At 48.0% G+C, this 17,064-nt stretch overlaps 1 non-coding gene across 1 annotated transcript; it reads right to left on the bottom strand.

Annotated features, from left to right (window-relative positions):
• Positions 1 to 16,379: 16,379 nt before the first annotated feature.
• TRNAR-UCG lies at positions 16,380 to 16,452 on the bottom strand. The gene has a single exon. It is a non-coding gene; the product is annotated as a tRNA-Arg (tRNA).
• Positions 16,453 to 17,064: the final 612 nt, after the last annotated feature.

The following is a 17,064-nucleotide window of genomic DNA, read 5'->3' as shown; positions in this document are numbered from 1 at the left end:
ATCCTAACCCAGCTGGATCACTGCGTCGGCCTCCTCTCTGATCTCCCATCCTCCCGTCTCTCCCCGCTTCAGTCTATTCTTCACTCTGCTGGCCGGATTATCTCTGTACAGAAACGCTCTGGGCATGGCGCTCCCCTCCTCAAAAATCTCCAGTGGTTGTCTGTCAACCTACGAATCAGGCAAAAACTCCCCACTCTTGGCTGTCCATCACCTCGCCCCCTCCTACCTCACCTCCCTCTCTCCTTCTCCAGCCCAGCCCGCACCCTCCGCTCCTCTGCCGCTAACCTCCTCACCGTGACTCGTTCTTGCCTGTCCCGCCGTCGACCCCCGGCCCGCGTCCTCCCCCTGGCCCGGAATGCCCTCCCTCCACACATCCGCCAAACTGGCTCTCTTCCTCCCTTCCTAGCCCTACGGAAAGCTCACCTCCTCCAGGAAGCCTTCCCAGACTGAGCCCCCCTTTTCCTCTCCTCCTCCTTCCCTCCCCATCACCCCTCTTCCCTCCTTCTGCCTTATCCCCTTCCCCTCCCCACAGCACTTGTGTATATTTGTACATATTTATTAGTCTATTTTATTAATGATGTGCATATAGCTATAATTCTATTTTGCTGGTATTGACGCCTGTACACTTGTTTTGTTTTGTTGCCTGTCTCCCCCTTCCAGACTGTGAGCCCGCTGTTGGGTAGGGACTGTCTCTATATGTTGCCGATTTGTACTTCTCAAGCGCTTAGTACAGTTCTCTGCACACAATAAGTGCTCAATCAATACCATTGAATGAATGAATGAATGAAAAGTCCCGATGTCAAGATTTTCAGGGTGAATCCTGAGGTGGGACTGGGACTGTCCAAGCCTAAACCAGCCCCGCACAATAGAGCAGGGGGAGAGGCCGAGGGATTTCTAGGACAGACAATCTGCTCTCAAAGGCAAAGCTCTTTTGCATGAGATGCCAATCACTCAGCTGTCAATCGATCAGTTGGACCACAGCCCGTTACAGAAGAGGAATCGGGCAAGGATGCAGGGGCTAGAAAACTGAGAAAAAAAATCCCAGGGCGGGGAGGAGAAATCAGTCGGGCAGCGAATAAGGAAACTTGTAGCTGGTGCTCGCCAAAAAGGCCGAGACTTGGCAGGACGAGCTCCCAGGAAAGGTCAGGCGGACGCCTTGCCCACAGAGGAGCTGTAAAGCTGAAATACAGCAATGTTTCAAGAGGGCAGTAACCCGTCCATTTAAGTTCATAACAAATGCAAGATCAGAGATAGGCGGGAATTCCTGGATCTAGTTTACGATCAGTTGTACAATTACGGCTTGCTGTTGAAGCCCTGCAGCTGAGTAAGTACTGGTTATCTGTTTCTAACCAAAGAGAGGGGCTGTGCCTGTTGAGGGGAGGGGAGGGGGGGAACCTGCCTATTCTGAGAGCTAGCTGCCACAGGGAGAGAAGGGGACCCCCTCCAAAACTCAGCAGCCAGTCCTCAGGGTGCAGGACCGGTGAACTGAGCCCCAAATGTTTCCTGTACCTTTTAGGGGACCCCAAACCCAAGGGTCACTGGTTGGTAGCAACACACCACCGGGGCGATTTCGAGGTCCACTGACCTAAAGCAGCGGTGGCTTAGTGGAAAGAGCCTGAGTCAGAGTCGGAGGTCGTGGGTTCTAATCCCGGCTCCGCCACTTATTAGCTGTGTGACTTTGGGCAAGTCACTTCACTTCTCTGGGCCTCAGTTACCTCATCTGGAAAATGGGGATGAAGACTGTGAGCCCCCCATGGGACAACCTGATGACCTTGTAATCTCCCCAGCGCGTAGAACAGTGCTTTGCACATAGTAAGAGCTTAACAAATACCGTCATTATTATTATTATCTGGAAAATGGGGATTAAGACTGTGAGCCCCCGGTGGGACAACCTGATGACCTGGTATCTACCCCAGAGCTTAGAACAGTGCTTGGCACATGGTAAGCGCTTAACAAATACCATCATTATTATTATTTCTATTAAAGGCCCAAGGGAGCCCATACCTTGGCTGTAAATTGCCGTGATGCTAGGACCCAGGGGTTTGAAACTGGGTATCCGATCTCCAAAGCGACTGAAACGTCTGGAGGACTTAGGGTAGGTAGCTCCCAAAGTGAGAGTCCTATTCGCCTGGCCCGTCTCTGTGTCAACCCCGTCTCTGTGTCAACCCAACATCTGGTCTTAACTTTGTCAGGCTCTCCCAGTATCGCAAATCAGGGGCCTTGGTTTCGCACTTGTGGGTTGAGGAAAGGCAAGCCAGGCTCAGGGCAGGAAGGTGCAACCTCTGTTGTTTCTCCCCCCCCGCCACCCCCCACCGGAACCCTCCCATCCGTTCCCCTCCATTTAACACCCCCAACTGTCGAGGGCCTCTTTGGGCCCAACAAATTCAGTGGTTGTGGCAATGCCCCAGAAGGGATGATGGGTAATAACGATAATAATAATAGGATTTGTTAGGTGCTTACTAGGTGCCAAGCACTATACGAAATGCTAGGGGAGATACAAGATCAACAGGTCAGAAACAGGTCCTGTTCTACATGGGGCTCACAGTCCAAGTGGGAGGGAGAATAGGTATTGAATCGCAATTTTACAGATGAGGAAACTGAGGCCCAGAGAAATTAAGTTCATTCAATTATATTTATTGAGCGCTTCCTGTGTGCAGAGCACTGTACTAAGCGCTTGGAAAGTCCATCACCTCGCCCCCTCCTACCTCACCTCCCTTCTCTCCTTCTCCAGCCCAGCCCGCACCCTCCGCTCCTCTGCCACTAATCTCCTCACCGTGCCTCGTTCTCCCCCGTCCTGCCATCGACCCCCGGCCCACGTCCTCCCCCGGGCCTGGAATGCCCTCCCTCCGCACATCAATCAATCAATCAATCAATCGTATTTATTGAGCGCTTACTATGTGCAGAGCACTGTACTCAGCGCTTGGGAAGTACAAATTGGCATTCCGCCAAGCTCGCTCTCTTCCTCCCTTCAAGGCTCTACTGAGAGCTCACCTCCTCCAGGAGGCCTTCCCAGACTGAGCCCCCTCTTTCCTCTCCCCCTCCTTACCTCCTTCCCCTCCCCACAGCACCTGTATATATATAGATATGTTTGTACGTATTTATTACTCTATTATTTATTTTATTTGTACATATTTATTCTATTTATTTTATTTTGTTAATATGTTTTGTTTTGTTCTCTGTCTCCCCCTTCTAGACTGTGAGCCCACTGTTGGGTAGGGACCGTCTCTATATGTTGCCAACTTGTACTTACCAAGCGCTTAGTACAGTGCTCTGCACACAGTAAGCGCTCAATAAATACGATTGAATGAATGAATGAATGAAAGTCCAAGCGCTTAGTACAGTGCTCTGCACACAGTAAGCGCTCAATAAATACGATTGAATGAATGAATGAATGAATGAAAGTCCAAGCGCTTAGTACAGTGCTCTGCACACAGGAAGCGCTCAATAAATACGACGGAATGAATGAATGAATGAACAATACAGCAATGAAGAGCGACAATCCCTGCCCACAACGGGCTCACAGTCTAGAGGTGGGGAGACAGACATCAATACAAGTAAACAGGCATCAATATAAATAAATAGAATTATAGATGTGTACATATATACATAAGTGCTGTGGGGAGGGGAGTGGGGGAAGAGCACAGGGAGCGTGTTGTGGTCTTCCCCTTTTAGACTGTGAGCCCACTGTTGGGTAGGGACTGTCCCTATGTGTTGCCGACTTGTACTTCCCAAGCGCTTAGTACAGTGCTCTGCACACAGTAAGCGCTCAATAAATATGATTGATTGATTGATTGTGGTGACACAGAAGAGAGTGGGAGCTGAGGAAAAGTGGGGCTTAGTCTGGGAAGGCATTTTGGAGGAAGTGCACCTTCAGTACGGCTTTGAAGGAGGTGGGGCGGCCGGGGTGGGGCGGGGGGGAATTAAGTGACTTGTCCAAAGTCACACCGCAGACGAGGGGCAGAGCCAGAATTAGAACCCACGTCCCACGTCTCCCATGCTCTTTCTACTAGGCTCACTGCTTCTCTAACCTTTCACACCCAGGGACTATAAGACCCCGCAGTCATCCCGGCCGCCCCAGAATCAACTGCTCTCCGGGGCAAACTGGCCCACCAGGATGCTGACTGGGAAAGCCTTGGTGGGCTGGCGCCCACGTGGAATATTCTGGGTCACATCTGGCTCCAACCAGTTCCCTTTCGCTTAAAGCTGAGAATCAGCCAGGAACTGCTCAGAACTAATTACCAGAGCTTTCAACCCTCTACCTCTCCCCGCCAAACCTCCGTTCCTCCGTTCCCCTTCTTGTGTTTCATGAATTCAGAGCCAGCCCAACCCTAACTGCTCTTGGGAACTGCCCCCCGTGCCCCTGCCCCCCGGCTCCTTTCCCTTCTCTCCTGGGTTGGGCCCGGACAAAAAATGGTTCGATTTCCTGCCCCATCTTCCTGGGGCTGGACTTGGGCCAAATTGGGTTGGCACAGGCCACAGATTTTCTACGCTACTCCACGAGGCAGAGCCCTGTGCTGAGCACAGTCCAATAGGGGAGATAGGGCAGACACTAAGATAGACCCCAGGCAGGCAGGCAGACAGTCACGACGGGAAACAGTGGATTGAGCTGATGGTTTGGGGGATGAGTTGGGTGAATTCAGGGAAGGCTTCCCAGAGGAGGTGACATTGTTCTTACAATCAGTCAATCAATCAATCGTATTTATTGAGCGCTTACTGTGTGCAGAGCACTGTACTAAGCGCTTGGGAAGTACAAGTTGGCAACACATAGAGACAGTCCCTACCCAATAGCGGGCTCACAGTCTAGAATGGGGAGACAGAGAACAAAACCAAACATACTAACAAAATAAAATAAATAGAATAGGTAAGATAAATAGAGTAATAAATACATACAAACATATATACACATATACAGGTGCTGTGGGGAAGGGAAGGAAGTAAGATGGGGGAAACAAACAGCGTGGCTCAGTGGAAGGCGCACAGGCTTGGGAGTCGGAGGTAGCTTGTCAGCTGTGTGACTTTGGGCAAGTCACTTCACCTCTCTGGGCCCCAGTTCCCTCCTCTGGAAAATGGGGGTGAAGACCTGCGAGCCCCACGTGGGACAACCTGATTACCTTGTATCTACCCCAGCGCTTAGAACAGTGCTTGGCACATAGTAAGCGCTTAACAAATGCCATCATCATTATTATTATTATTACCTTGTATCCCCCCCAGTGCTTAGAACAGTGCTCCGCACGTAGTAAGTGCCTAACAAATGCCATTATTATTAAACAAGCCCTTGTTTGACAGGTGGTTGGCAGTATCTGTTGGGGTTTTTTTTCTTTTTAAATATGAAATTCCTCCCTGCCTTAGGAGCCGGTCCTGAGCCACATTTAGGGTGTGAAAGGACATTTACAACCCGGGGAGCCCTGACTGAGTGCATCTGAACTCCAGGTCAAGGCTCCCCAGGTCGTAAACGTCCTTTCACCCAGCACACCCCTCCCCAATCAATCAATCAATCAATCGTATTTATTGAGCGCTTACTGTGTGCAGAGCACTGTACTAAGCACTTCGGAAGTACAAGTTGGCAACATATAGAGACAGTCCCTACCCAACAGTGGGCTCACAGTCTTGGTTCCTCTAGACTGTAAGTTCACTAAAAATAGTAGTAATAATAATGGTATTTGTTAAACGTTTACTACGTGCCAAGCACTGTCCTAAATGCTGGGGTAGATACAAGGTGATCACAGTCTTAATCCCCATTTTACAGATGAGGTAACTGAGGCCCAGAGAAGTTAAGCGACTTGCCCAAAGTCACAGACCTGACAAGTGACAGAGGCGGTATTAGAACCCATGACCTCTGACTCCCAAGCCCGGGCTCTTTCCACTAAGCCACGCTGCTTCCCACGGGGACCGTGGCTACCAGCTCTCTTGTATTGCACTCTCCCATGTTTGTACATATTTATTACTCTATTTATTTATTTTACTTGTACATATCTATTCTATTTATTTTATTTTGTTAATATGTTTGGTTTTGTTCTCTGTCTCCCCCTTCTAGACTGTGAGCCCACTGTTGGGTAGGGACCGTCTCTATATGTTGCCAACTTGTACTTCCCAAGCGCTTAGTACAGTGCTCTGCACACAGTAAGCGCTCAATAAATACGATTGATTGATTGATTGATTGATTCAGTACAGTGCTGTGCACCCTGTAAGCGCTCAGTAAATACCACTGATTGATTTTCCTTGGCCAGTTTTTAAGGTTGAGGGAATTGAGGGGTGAGTAGGGGAAAGGAAAGCTGGCCTCGAAGAAAGGGGAAGAGCTCGAGAAGGTGGAGGATTGGTGAATAGTATGTCAGGGGGAGGAGGCCCTTAGTACAGTGCTAAGCGCTTAGTAAAGTGCTCTGCACACAGTAAGCACTCAATATATACGATTGATTGATTGACAGTCTTGGAATGGAGTTTTCCATGATTTCTATCTTCTTCCCCCATCAGTCGTCCTCCTCCCCTTTCCTACGGCTTAATGTCCGTGTTCAGCCGAGCAGATTTCTCTACCCACAAGGGGGAGAGAAGTGACCAACATTTCTTCCAACAACAATCGTTGTCACGGTGAAGATAGTGATTGTAACCGAATTCACAACAATAAAGCCGGATGTCTAACTAGCACCTTTCTTCGGAGAAGCTCACATCCCTGAACAGGTATGCTCGTGTTATTATTATTATTATTAGTATTGTCATTCCCCCTAATATTCTCCCCCCCGTCCCCCTCTCCAGCCCCCCCGTCTTACCTCCTTCCCTTCCCCACAGCACCTGTATATATGTATATCTGTTTGTACATATTTATTACTCTATTTATTTTACTTGTACATATCTATTCTATTTATTTTATTTTGTTAATATGTTTGGTTTTGTTCTCTGTCTCCCCCTTTTAGACTGGGAGCCCACTGTTGGGTAGGGACCGTCTCTATGTGTTGCCAACTTGTACTTCCCAAGCGCTTAGTCCAGTGCTCTGCACACAGTAAGCGCTCAATAAATACGACTGATTGATTGATTGATTGATTGATATTCCCCTTCCCTTTCTCTTTTTCTCCTTCTCCTCGCCCTGAGTAATAATAATGATGGCATTTGTTAAGTGCTTACTACGTGCAAAGCACTGTTCTAAGCGCTGGGGGGGGATACAAGGTGATTAGGTTGTCCCACGTGGGGCTCACAGTCTTCACCCCCATTTTCCAGATGAGGGAACTGAGGCCCAGAGAAGTGAAGTCACACAGCTGATAAGTGGTGGAGCTGGGATTAGAACCCATGACCTCCGACTCCCAAGCCCGGGCTCTTTCCACTGAGCCACGCTGCTTCTACCTGAGTACCTCCTAAATGCAGCACCCCAGCCTAGGGTTGAGGGGAATGAGAGGAAAAGTAGACGGAAATGTTCCCGACCCTCAAGGAGTGGAGGGTCTGATGGGGAAGACAGCAAACCTCAAACAAAGAAAAGTGTGTGAGTGGGGAGCCTATGGACAGTAGGGGCTGGGGCCTCTGGAGAGGGTAGTGTGTTTGGGGAGGAGGATAAGAAGGCTTCTTGGAGGAGGTGCTCTGCACACAGTAAGCGCTCAATAAATACGATTGATTGATTGATTGACTGAGGTGGAGTCCTAAGAGCACCTGAAGGAAGTGAGGGACATGGTTTAGCAGAGCAGAGTGGGGAGGGGATTCCAGGAGACGGGATAATCGTGTCATCAACTCTGTTGTGTGGAACTCTCCCAAGCACTTAGTGCAGTTCCACAGCATGGAAGCCACGCTGCTTCGGCCATTGGTTGATTGATTTGGGCAAGTCACTTCACTTCTCTGGGCCTCAGTTTCTTCATCTGTAAAATGGCGATTAAATACCTGCTCTCCCCTCTCCTTAGACTGTGAACCCCGTGTAGGACAGGGACTGTGTGTGCTTAGAGAAGCAGCGTGGCTCAGTGGAAAGAGCCCAGGCTTTGAAGTCAGAGGTCATGGGTTCAAATCCCGGCTCCGCCAATTGTCAGCTGTGTGACTTTGGGCAAGTCACTTTACTTCTCTGGGCCTCAGTTCCCTCATCTGGAAAATGGGGATGAAGACTGTGAGCCCCACGTGGGACAACCTGATCACCTTGTATTCCCCCCCGCCTTACCTCCTTCCCTTCCCCACAGCACCTGTATATATGTTTGTGCATATTTATTACTCTATTTATTTATTTTACTTGTACATATCTATTCTATTTATTTTATTTTGTTAATATGTTTTGTTTTGTTCTCTGTCTCCCCCTTCTAGACTGTGAGCCCACTGTTGGGTAGGGACAATCTCTATTTGTTGCCAACTTGCACTTCCCAAGTGCTTAGTACAGTGCTCTGCACACAGTAAGTGCTCAATAAATACGATTGATTGATTGACTTGATTATCTCACATACCATTCTCTCCATCTTCAAAGCCCTGCTAAAATCATATCTCTTCCAAGAGGCCTTCCTGATGAACCCTCATTTCCCCACCCTATTTGCTATCCCTTCTGTGTTGCTGATGCACAGCGTGGCTCAGTGGAAAGAGCCTGGACTTTGGAGTCAGGGGTCATGGGTTCAAATCCCGGCTCCACCAATTGCCAGCTGTGTGACTTTGGGCAAGTCACTTAACTTCTCTGGACCTCAGTTACCTCATCTGTAAAATGGGGATTAAGACTGTGAGCCCCCCGTGGGACAACCTGATCACCTGGTAACCTCCCCAGCACTTAGAACAGTGCTTTGCATATAGTAAGTGCTTAATAAATGCCATTATTATTATTATTATTATTATTTATCCCTTAAGCACGTTGATACTCACCCCATCCCCAGTCCCTTGGCACTTATCAATCACTGGTATTTTTAATAATAATAATAATAATTGTAGTATTTGTTAAGTGCTTACTATGTGCCAGGCACTGTACTAAGCACTGGGATGGATACAAGCAAATTGGGTTGGACACACTCCCTGTCCCACATGGGGCTCAGTCTTAGTCCGTATTGTACAGACGAGGTAACTGAGGCCCAGAGAAGTTAAGTGACTTTCCCAAGGCCACACAGCAGACACGTGGTGGAGCCAGGATTAGAACTCACGACCTCAAGACTGCCAAGCCCGTGCACTATCCAGTATGCCGTGCTGCTTCCATATTTATGTCCATATCCTTATACTCTGCTTGCTTCCCCTACCTGGCATTTATTTTAATGTGTCTTCTCCTGTAGACTGTGAACTCCTTGAAGGGAAGGAATCGTTTCTACCAACTCTACTGTATTGTACTCTCCCAAGCGCTTAGTACAGTGCTTTGTAGACTGTAAGCTCTTCCTCTAGACTGTAAGCTCCTTGTGGGCAGGGAATATGTCTACCCATTCGGTTATACTGTACTCTCCCAAGCGCTTAATACATGTTGCCAACTTGTACTTCCCAAGCGCTTAGTACAGTGCTCTGCACACAGTAAGCGCTCAATAAATACGATTGATTGACTGATTAATATGGTGTTCTGCACACAGTAAGAGCTCAATAAATACCAATGACTGATTGAGCAATTACAGGTAGGAGAAAGGCAGTTCTTAGTGCTGCCCGTTGTTGGGTAGGGATTGTCTCTATCCGTTGCCGAATTGCACTTTCCAAGCACTTAGTACAGTGTTCTGCACACAGTAAGTGCTCAATAAATACGACTGAATGAATGAACGATGGACTAGAGAAGCAGCATGATCCAGTGGAAAAAGCTGAGTCACTGAGTCAGAGGATGTGGGTTCTAATTCTGGCTCTGCCTACATGGCTGCTGTGTGACCTTGGGCATGTAACTTCACTTCTCTTGGCCTCAGTTCCCTCATCTGTAAAATGGGGATCAAGACTGTGAGCCCCATGTGGGACAGGGACTGTGTCCAACCTGATTAGCTTGTATCTACCCCAGCGTTTAGAACTGTGCTTGGCACATAGTAAGTGCTTAACAAATAGCACAGTTGTTATTATTATAGAGAGGGGAAAGTCTGTAGCCAAGAGACCAGGTTGGAGCTTCTTCAACTTGTACTTCCCACCAACTTGTACTTCCCAAGCGCTTAGTACAGTGCTCTGCACACAGTAAGCGCTCAATAAATACGATTGATGATGATGATGACTGCGTGCAGCTTGACTAGAGCCCACTAAGTAATTTGGAAAGTAATGTGGGAACCAGGATTCTAGCATCCGGAGTGATACAGAACCAAGGATAGATTTCCACCTTGTAACTGGAGTTGATTTTTTAGCTCTTTTGACCTGATGCTCAGTGCGTGACAGAGATGTGACTGATGGTAAAATTCAGGAACAAAATTAAACCATCAAGTGTGAGCTCCTCAAAGTCTCCCCCTCACCTCTCCAACTCCCTCCCACCTATATCCACTCTCTTCTCCTTTGTGGCCATCTCTCGAGGAGATCATCCTCCTGTTTTCAAAATCTATTCATTCATTCAATCGTATTTACTGAGCACTTACTGTGTGCAGAGCACTGTACTAAGCGCTTGGAAAGTACAATTCGGCAACATATAGAGACAGTCCCCACCCAACAACGGGCTCACAGTCTAGAAGGGGGAGACAGACAGCAAAACAGAACAAGTAGACAGGTGTCAATACCATCAAAATAAATAGAATTATAGGTATATACACATCATTTTAACAGCAAATAGTTTGAAAAAGAAAACTTAGCACACATGGCAGTAAGAAGAATATTCTTCTATAGGTCAAAAACTGGCCAAAACACGAGAAAAAAGGAAGAGGAAAACGCGGTTGTTGTGTCTGAAGTGTAAGAGTGGGGTCAATCAATCATTTATTGAGCACTGACTGTGTGCAGAGCACTGTTCTAAGGGCTTGGGAGAGTACATCAAGACAATATAACAGACACATTCGCTGCCCACAATGAGCTTGATCTCTCAGATACAGTGCTTGGGATGGTTTTGTTTATTATCTTTATAAAGGATCTAGAAAAAGTTGAGTGCAGGGAAATCTCCATGTCTGACGACAACATGATGCTGAAATGCCAGGCAGGTGGGATAAACTGCAGGCAGATCTCATAAGCGCACATCTGGTATCCAGGACGTTTCCGAGCTTCTTCACTTGGTTTCTTTTTACGAAAGAAGAGCTGCATCTTTCTCTTTTCACAAATGGTCCCTTTCGACACTGACACTTCGGTGCGGATTGGGGAGACCGAAGCAGATCTCCCGCCCCATGGCCGGCGGAAGGCTCCGAGGAGGCCGGAGGATGCTTTACCTGGGCTTCTGACCCTATCAATCAGTCCTATTTTTTGAGCACTTATCATCATCATCAATCGTATTTATTGAGCGCTTACTATGTGCAGAGCACTGTACTAAGCGCTTGGGAAGTACAAATTGGCAACACTTACTGTTGCAGAGCACTGTACTAAGCGCTTAGGAGAGTACAATATAACAATAAACAAATGCATTTCCTGCCCACAGTGAGCTTGACGGTGGGGAGAGTAATTGTCTGTCAGATATGAAGAGGAAGGGCATTCCGGGCCCGAGGCAGGATGTGATTGAGAGATCCGTGGTGAGAACGATGAGATCAAGGTGCAATGAGTCGGTTGGCATTAGAGTGAAGTGTGCAGGCTGGGTTGATTCTATTTATTTATCTTACTTGTACATAGCTATTCTATTTATTTTATTTTGTTAGTATGTTTTGTTTCGTTCTCTGTTTCCCCCTTCTAGACTGTGAGCCCGCTGTTGGGTAGGGACTGTCTCTATGTGTTGCCGACTTGTACTTCCCAAGCACTTAGTACAGTGCTCTGCACACAGTAAGCGCTCAATAAATATGATTGATTGATTGATTGATTGAGAACAACGAGGTAAGGCAGGAGGGGCCAAGGGTGACTGAGCCCTTTAAAGCCGATGGTAAGGGGCTTCTGTTTGATGCAGAGGCGGATGGGCAACCACTGGAGTGGGGAAATATGGATCGTAGAAAAACGATCCAGGCGGCAGAGTGAAGAACGGATTGGAGCAGGGAGAGACAGGAGGCAGGGAAGTCAGCAAGGGGGCTGTTACAGTAATCAAGGCAGGTTAGGATAAGCTCTTGGATCAACACGATAGCAGTTTGGATGGAGAGAAAAGGGCAGATTTTAGCGATATTGTGATGGCTGAACCAATAGGATTTAGTGATAGATTGAATACGTGGGGTGAATGAGAGAGAAGAGTCAAGAATAATACCAAAGCTATGGGCTCGTGAGACAGGAAGGATAGTGGTGCTGCCTACAGTGATGGGAAAATCAGGGGGAGGACAAGGGAAAATGAGTTCTGTTTTGGACATGTTAAATTTGAGGTGTCAATGGGACATCCAAATAGAGATGTCTCGAAGGCAGGAGGAAATGCGAGACCGCAGAGAGGGAGAGAGGGAAGGGCTGGAGGTGGAGATTTGGGAATTATCTGTATAGAGGTGGTAGTTGAAGCCATGGGAATTAATGAGTTCTCCAAGGGAGATGGTATAGAGAGAGATTAGAAGTGTACCCAGAACTGAAACTTCAGCGACTCCCACAGCTAGAGGATGGGAGACAGAGGAGGAGCCCACTAAAGAGACTGAGAATGAGTGGCCAGAGAGATAGGAGGAGAACCAGGAGAGGATAGTGAGGACAGCCAAGGTTGGATAATGTTTCCGGGAGAAGGGGGCGGTGGACAGGGTCAAAGGCAGCTGAGGTCGAGAAGTATTAGGTTGAAGTAGAGGCCGTTTGATTTGGCAAGAAGGCGATCATTTGTGATCTTCGAGAGGGTGGTTTCTGTGGAATGAAGGCGACGGAAGCCTGACTGGAGGGGGCCGGGGAGAGAATTGGAGGAGAGGAGCATGAGACAGAGGCTGTAGACAACTGACTCAAGGATTTTGGAGAGGAATGGAAGAAGGGAGATGGGGTGAAACCTGGAGGGGGCCATGGGGTCAAGGGAGGATTTTTCCAGGATGGGGGAGACATGGGCATGTTTGAAAGCAGTGGGGAAGAAGCCAATGGAGAGCGATTCCCTCCCACCCTCTAAAAACTCTTTTTAGAGTTTTTCTTCCCTTCTTCCCTCCTTCCCTCCCTGACCACCATTTTGAACAGCCCCCTCGCTAATGGCTCCTTCCTCTCTGCCTTCAAACACGCTAAAAAGGCCTTGTCAGGATCCCACTTCACCTCCCTGCTCCCATTCCTGTCCAACCTCCTCAAAGAGGTTGTATCACCCATTGCGTCCACTTCCTCTCCAACAGATCTCTTTCTGACCCTCTACAATCTGATGTCCACCCCCTTCACTCCACTGAAACTGCCCTCTCGAAGGTCACCAGTGACCTCCTCCTTGACCTCTCAACTGCCTTTGACTCTGTGGACCACACTTTTCTCCTGGAAATGCTATCTAATAATAACAATACTTGTGGATTTATTATGTGCTTACTACGTGCAAAGCACCATTCCAAGTGCTGGGGTAGATACAAGACAATCAGGTCCCACACGGGGCTCACAGTCTAAGTAGGAGGGAGAAGCAGGCATTGAATCCCCGTTTTACAGATGAGGAAACTGAGGCACAGAGATGTGAAGTGACTTGCCCAAGGTCACGCAGCAGGCAAGTGGCAAAGCCGGGATTAGAACCCAGGTCCTCTGACTCTCAGGCCTGGGCTTTTTCCACTAGGCCAGGCTGCTTATCTATCCTTGATTTTACCAACATAGTTCTCTCTTTGTTCACCTCTTTCCCCTCCTCAGTTTTATTCACTAACTCCTCTTCCATCTCTCACCTCCATACTGTGGGTCCCTTCACGATTCTGCTCTGGTTCATTCAATTGTATTTATTGAGCATTTACGGTGTGCAGAGCACTATACTAAGTGCTTCCCCTTCTCTTTTCACTTTACACTCAATCCCTTGGGGAACTGATCTCTTTCCACAGCTTCAACTACCACCTCTGTGGGGATAACTTCCCAATCGTGGCACAAAGTAAGCATAAAAAAAAAATCTATCTCATAAGTCCCAATTTCTCACCTCCTCTGCTACCTTCCATTTTCTCTTGCATTCTGGTCCTCCACGTGGATGTTAGACTGTCACCCTAAATTCATCACCCCTCCCAAATCCTGTCCCCCAGCTAATTTTCTTCCTCTAGACTGTAAGCTCCTTTTATTTTTAGTGGCATTTGTTAAGTGCTTACTATGTGCCAGGCACGCTACTAAATGCTGGGGTAGAAACAGAATAATCAGGTTGGACATAGTTCATGTCCCACGTGGGGGGGTCACAGTCTTAATTCCCATCTTACAGATGAGATAACTGAGGCATAGAGAAGTGAAGTGACATGGCCAAGGTCACCCAGCAGACAAGTGGTGGAGCCAGGATAGAACCCACATTCTCTGATTGCTAGGCCCATGCTCTTCCCACTAGGCCATACTGCTGTTCTTTGTGGGCAGGGACCCTGTCTGTCAACTTTGTTATATTGTATTCTCCCACGCACTTAGAACAGTACTCTGTACAAAGTAAGCGCTCAATAAATATGAACGATTGATGGATAACAATAATAATAATTGTGGTATTTGTTAAGCACTTATATGCCAAGCACTGTACTAATCACTAGGGTAGATACAAGATAATCAGGTTCCACACAGGGCTCACAGTCTAAGTGAGGGAGGGAGAACAGAACTGATTACAGTTGACAACTCCACCGCCCTCCTTGTCTCTAAATACCACAACCTTGGCTCCCCAATTTTACCTTTCACATTCAATCTGTCGGTTTTTCCTCAGTTAGATGATCCAAATCCACGCCTTTCCTCTCCATCCTACAGGCCACCACCCATCCAGATACTTGTCATATCCCAACTACACTACTGTATCAGTGAGGTCGTCATGGGCAGAATGTGTCTGTTTATTGTTGCATTGCATTCTCCCAAGTACTTAGTATGGTGCTCTGCAAATAGAAAGTGCTCAATAAATGCGATTAACTGACTCTCTGGTCTCCTCGCCTCTAGCCTTTTCCCTCTCCAGTCTAGGCTTCTTCTCCGCTGCCTGGATCGTTTTTCTAAACTGTCTTTCCGAACATGCCTCCACACTCCTCCGAAACCCCCAGTGGTTATCCATTCTTCTCTGCATCGAGCGGAAGCTCCTGAACATGGGTTTTAAGGAACCCCGTCATTTTTCTCCCTCTTATCATTTTCAGTCATTTCTTCTACTAGACCCCAGCTTGCACTCTCCATTCCTTTCAAGCTTCCCTTCTCACTGTGCCTCCTTCTTGACTCTCTTGCTTCTGACCCCCGATGATATGATGCCTTTCTTCTTGCCTGAAACTCCTTCCTCTTCAAATCTGCCTGTCCACACCTCTCCCCATCTTCAAAGTCATTCTGCAATCCCACCCCCTCCGGGAGGGCTTCCCCAATTAATTTTTTTCTCCCCATGTCATATCCTTATATTCTCCCAGGTCATATCTTCCCAACTGAGGCAACATAGTCTAGTGAAAACAGCAGGCATGGAACTAGGAGCTAGGAGACAAAGGTTCTAATCCTGTACTTCGATCTTCCCCACCCTCGGCCCAACCGCGCCTACGCCCATATCCGTAAGTCATTTATTTATATTAATGTCTGTCTCCTCTTCTAGACGGCAAGCTTCTTGTGGGCAGGGAACATATCTACCAACTGTTATAATGTACTCTCCCAAATGCTTAGGACAGTGCTCTGCACACAGTAAGCACTCCATAAATATGATTGATTGATTAATCCCAGCTCTGCCCCTGGCATGCTGGGCGACCCCAAGTCACTTCCTCATCTGTAACAAGGAGATAAGCTGCCGGTTTTCCCTACTTCATTGTGGGTCCTAACCATTAATGGTATTTACTGAGTGCTTACTGTGGGCAGGGCACTGTACTAAGCATTTGGGAGAGCACAACAGAATCAGTGGGCACGTTCCCTTGCCCATAACGAGCTTGCAGTCTCTTGTCCAAAGTAACTTGCCTCGTTCTCGCCTGTCCCGCCGTCGACCCCCGGCCCACGTCCTCCCCCTGGCCCGGAATGCCCTCCCTCCGCACATCTGCCAAACTAGCTCTCTTCCTCCTTTCAAAGCCCCACTGAGAGCTCACCTCCTCCAAGAGGCCTTCCCAGACTGAGCCCCCCTTTTCCTATTCTATTTATTTTGTTAATGATGTGCACTTAGCTTCAATTCTGTTCTGACGACTTGACACCTGTCCACATGTTTTGTTTTATTGTCTGTCTCCCCCTTCTAGACTGTGAGCCAGTTGTTGGGTAGGGACCGTCTCTATATGTTGCCAACTTGTGCTTAGTACAGTGCTGTGCACACAGTAAGCGCTCAATAAATACGATTGAATGAATGAATGCCCCAAGTCACACAGCTGACAAATGGCGGAGGCGGGATTAGAACCCACGACCTCTGACTCCCAAACCCTTTCCGCTAAGCCACGCTGCTTCTCTAAAATTAACCGCGGAGGGATTCAAACCCTCAATCTTCTGATCCGAAGTCAGACGCCTTATCCATTAGGCCACGCGGTCCGGCTAAAAAAAGGTAACTTGCCAAAACCCGGGAGTGAACCAGGGACCTTCAGGTCTTCAGTCTAATGCTCTCCCAACTGAGCTATTTCAGTTTAAGACTGTGAGCCCCACATGGAACAGGGACTGCTTACATCGTGTCTACCCCAAACCTTCATATAATGCTCGGCACATAGTAAGCGCTTAACAAATATCATCGTTAGCGTTATCATTATCAGAGGGCCCGCCGAGATAGCTACCATTAACTTTCGTAAAACACCATTTATCTCTTTTTCTTATAAAGAGGTTTAATCGGGGCACCTAATCCAGGCCCTGGGGGGGTTCGGACCCTGAAATACACACAGGTGACCTGGTGATGTCATGCGGTGAGGTGTCAGTGCAATGCGTCACCTGCCCAGCAAAACATGGAGCACTCTCTAGAGCCCCTGTCAGTTCACCCAGGCCACTCTTCCCAATCTTGGGTTGCTTGCCCACTGGAGGTAGGTGCCAGTCCCAGAAGGATGAGGAATGGGTCAGTCACCCCCAAGCGTGCTGCGATAGTGGTGACAGAGAGCTGGATCGGCACCCCTCTCCCCGCCCTCAATTCATCAATGGTACTTATTGAGCGCTTACTGT

Source organism: Tachyglossus aculeatus, chromosome X1 (assembly GCF_015852505.1).
Source record: "Tachyglossus aculeatus isolate mTacAcu1 chromosome X1, mTacAcu1.pri, whole genome shotgun sequence".
Lineage (NCBI taxonomy): Eukaryota > Metazoa > Chordata > Mammalia > Monotremata > Tachyglossidae > Tachyglossus > Tachyglossus aculeatus.
The sequence above is the reverse complement of the archived record's forward strand: the minus strand, read 5'-3'. Positions and strand labels throughout refer to the sequence as shown.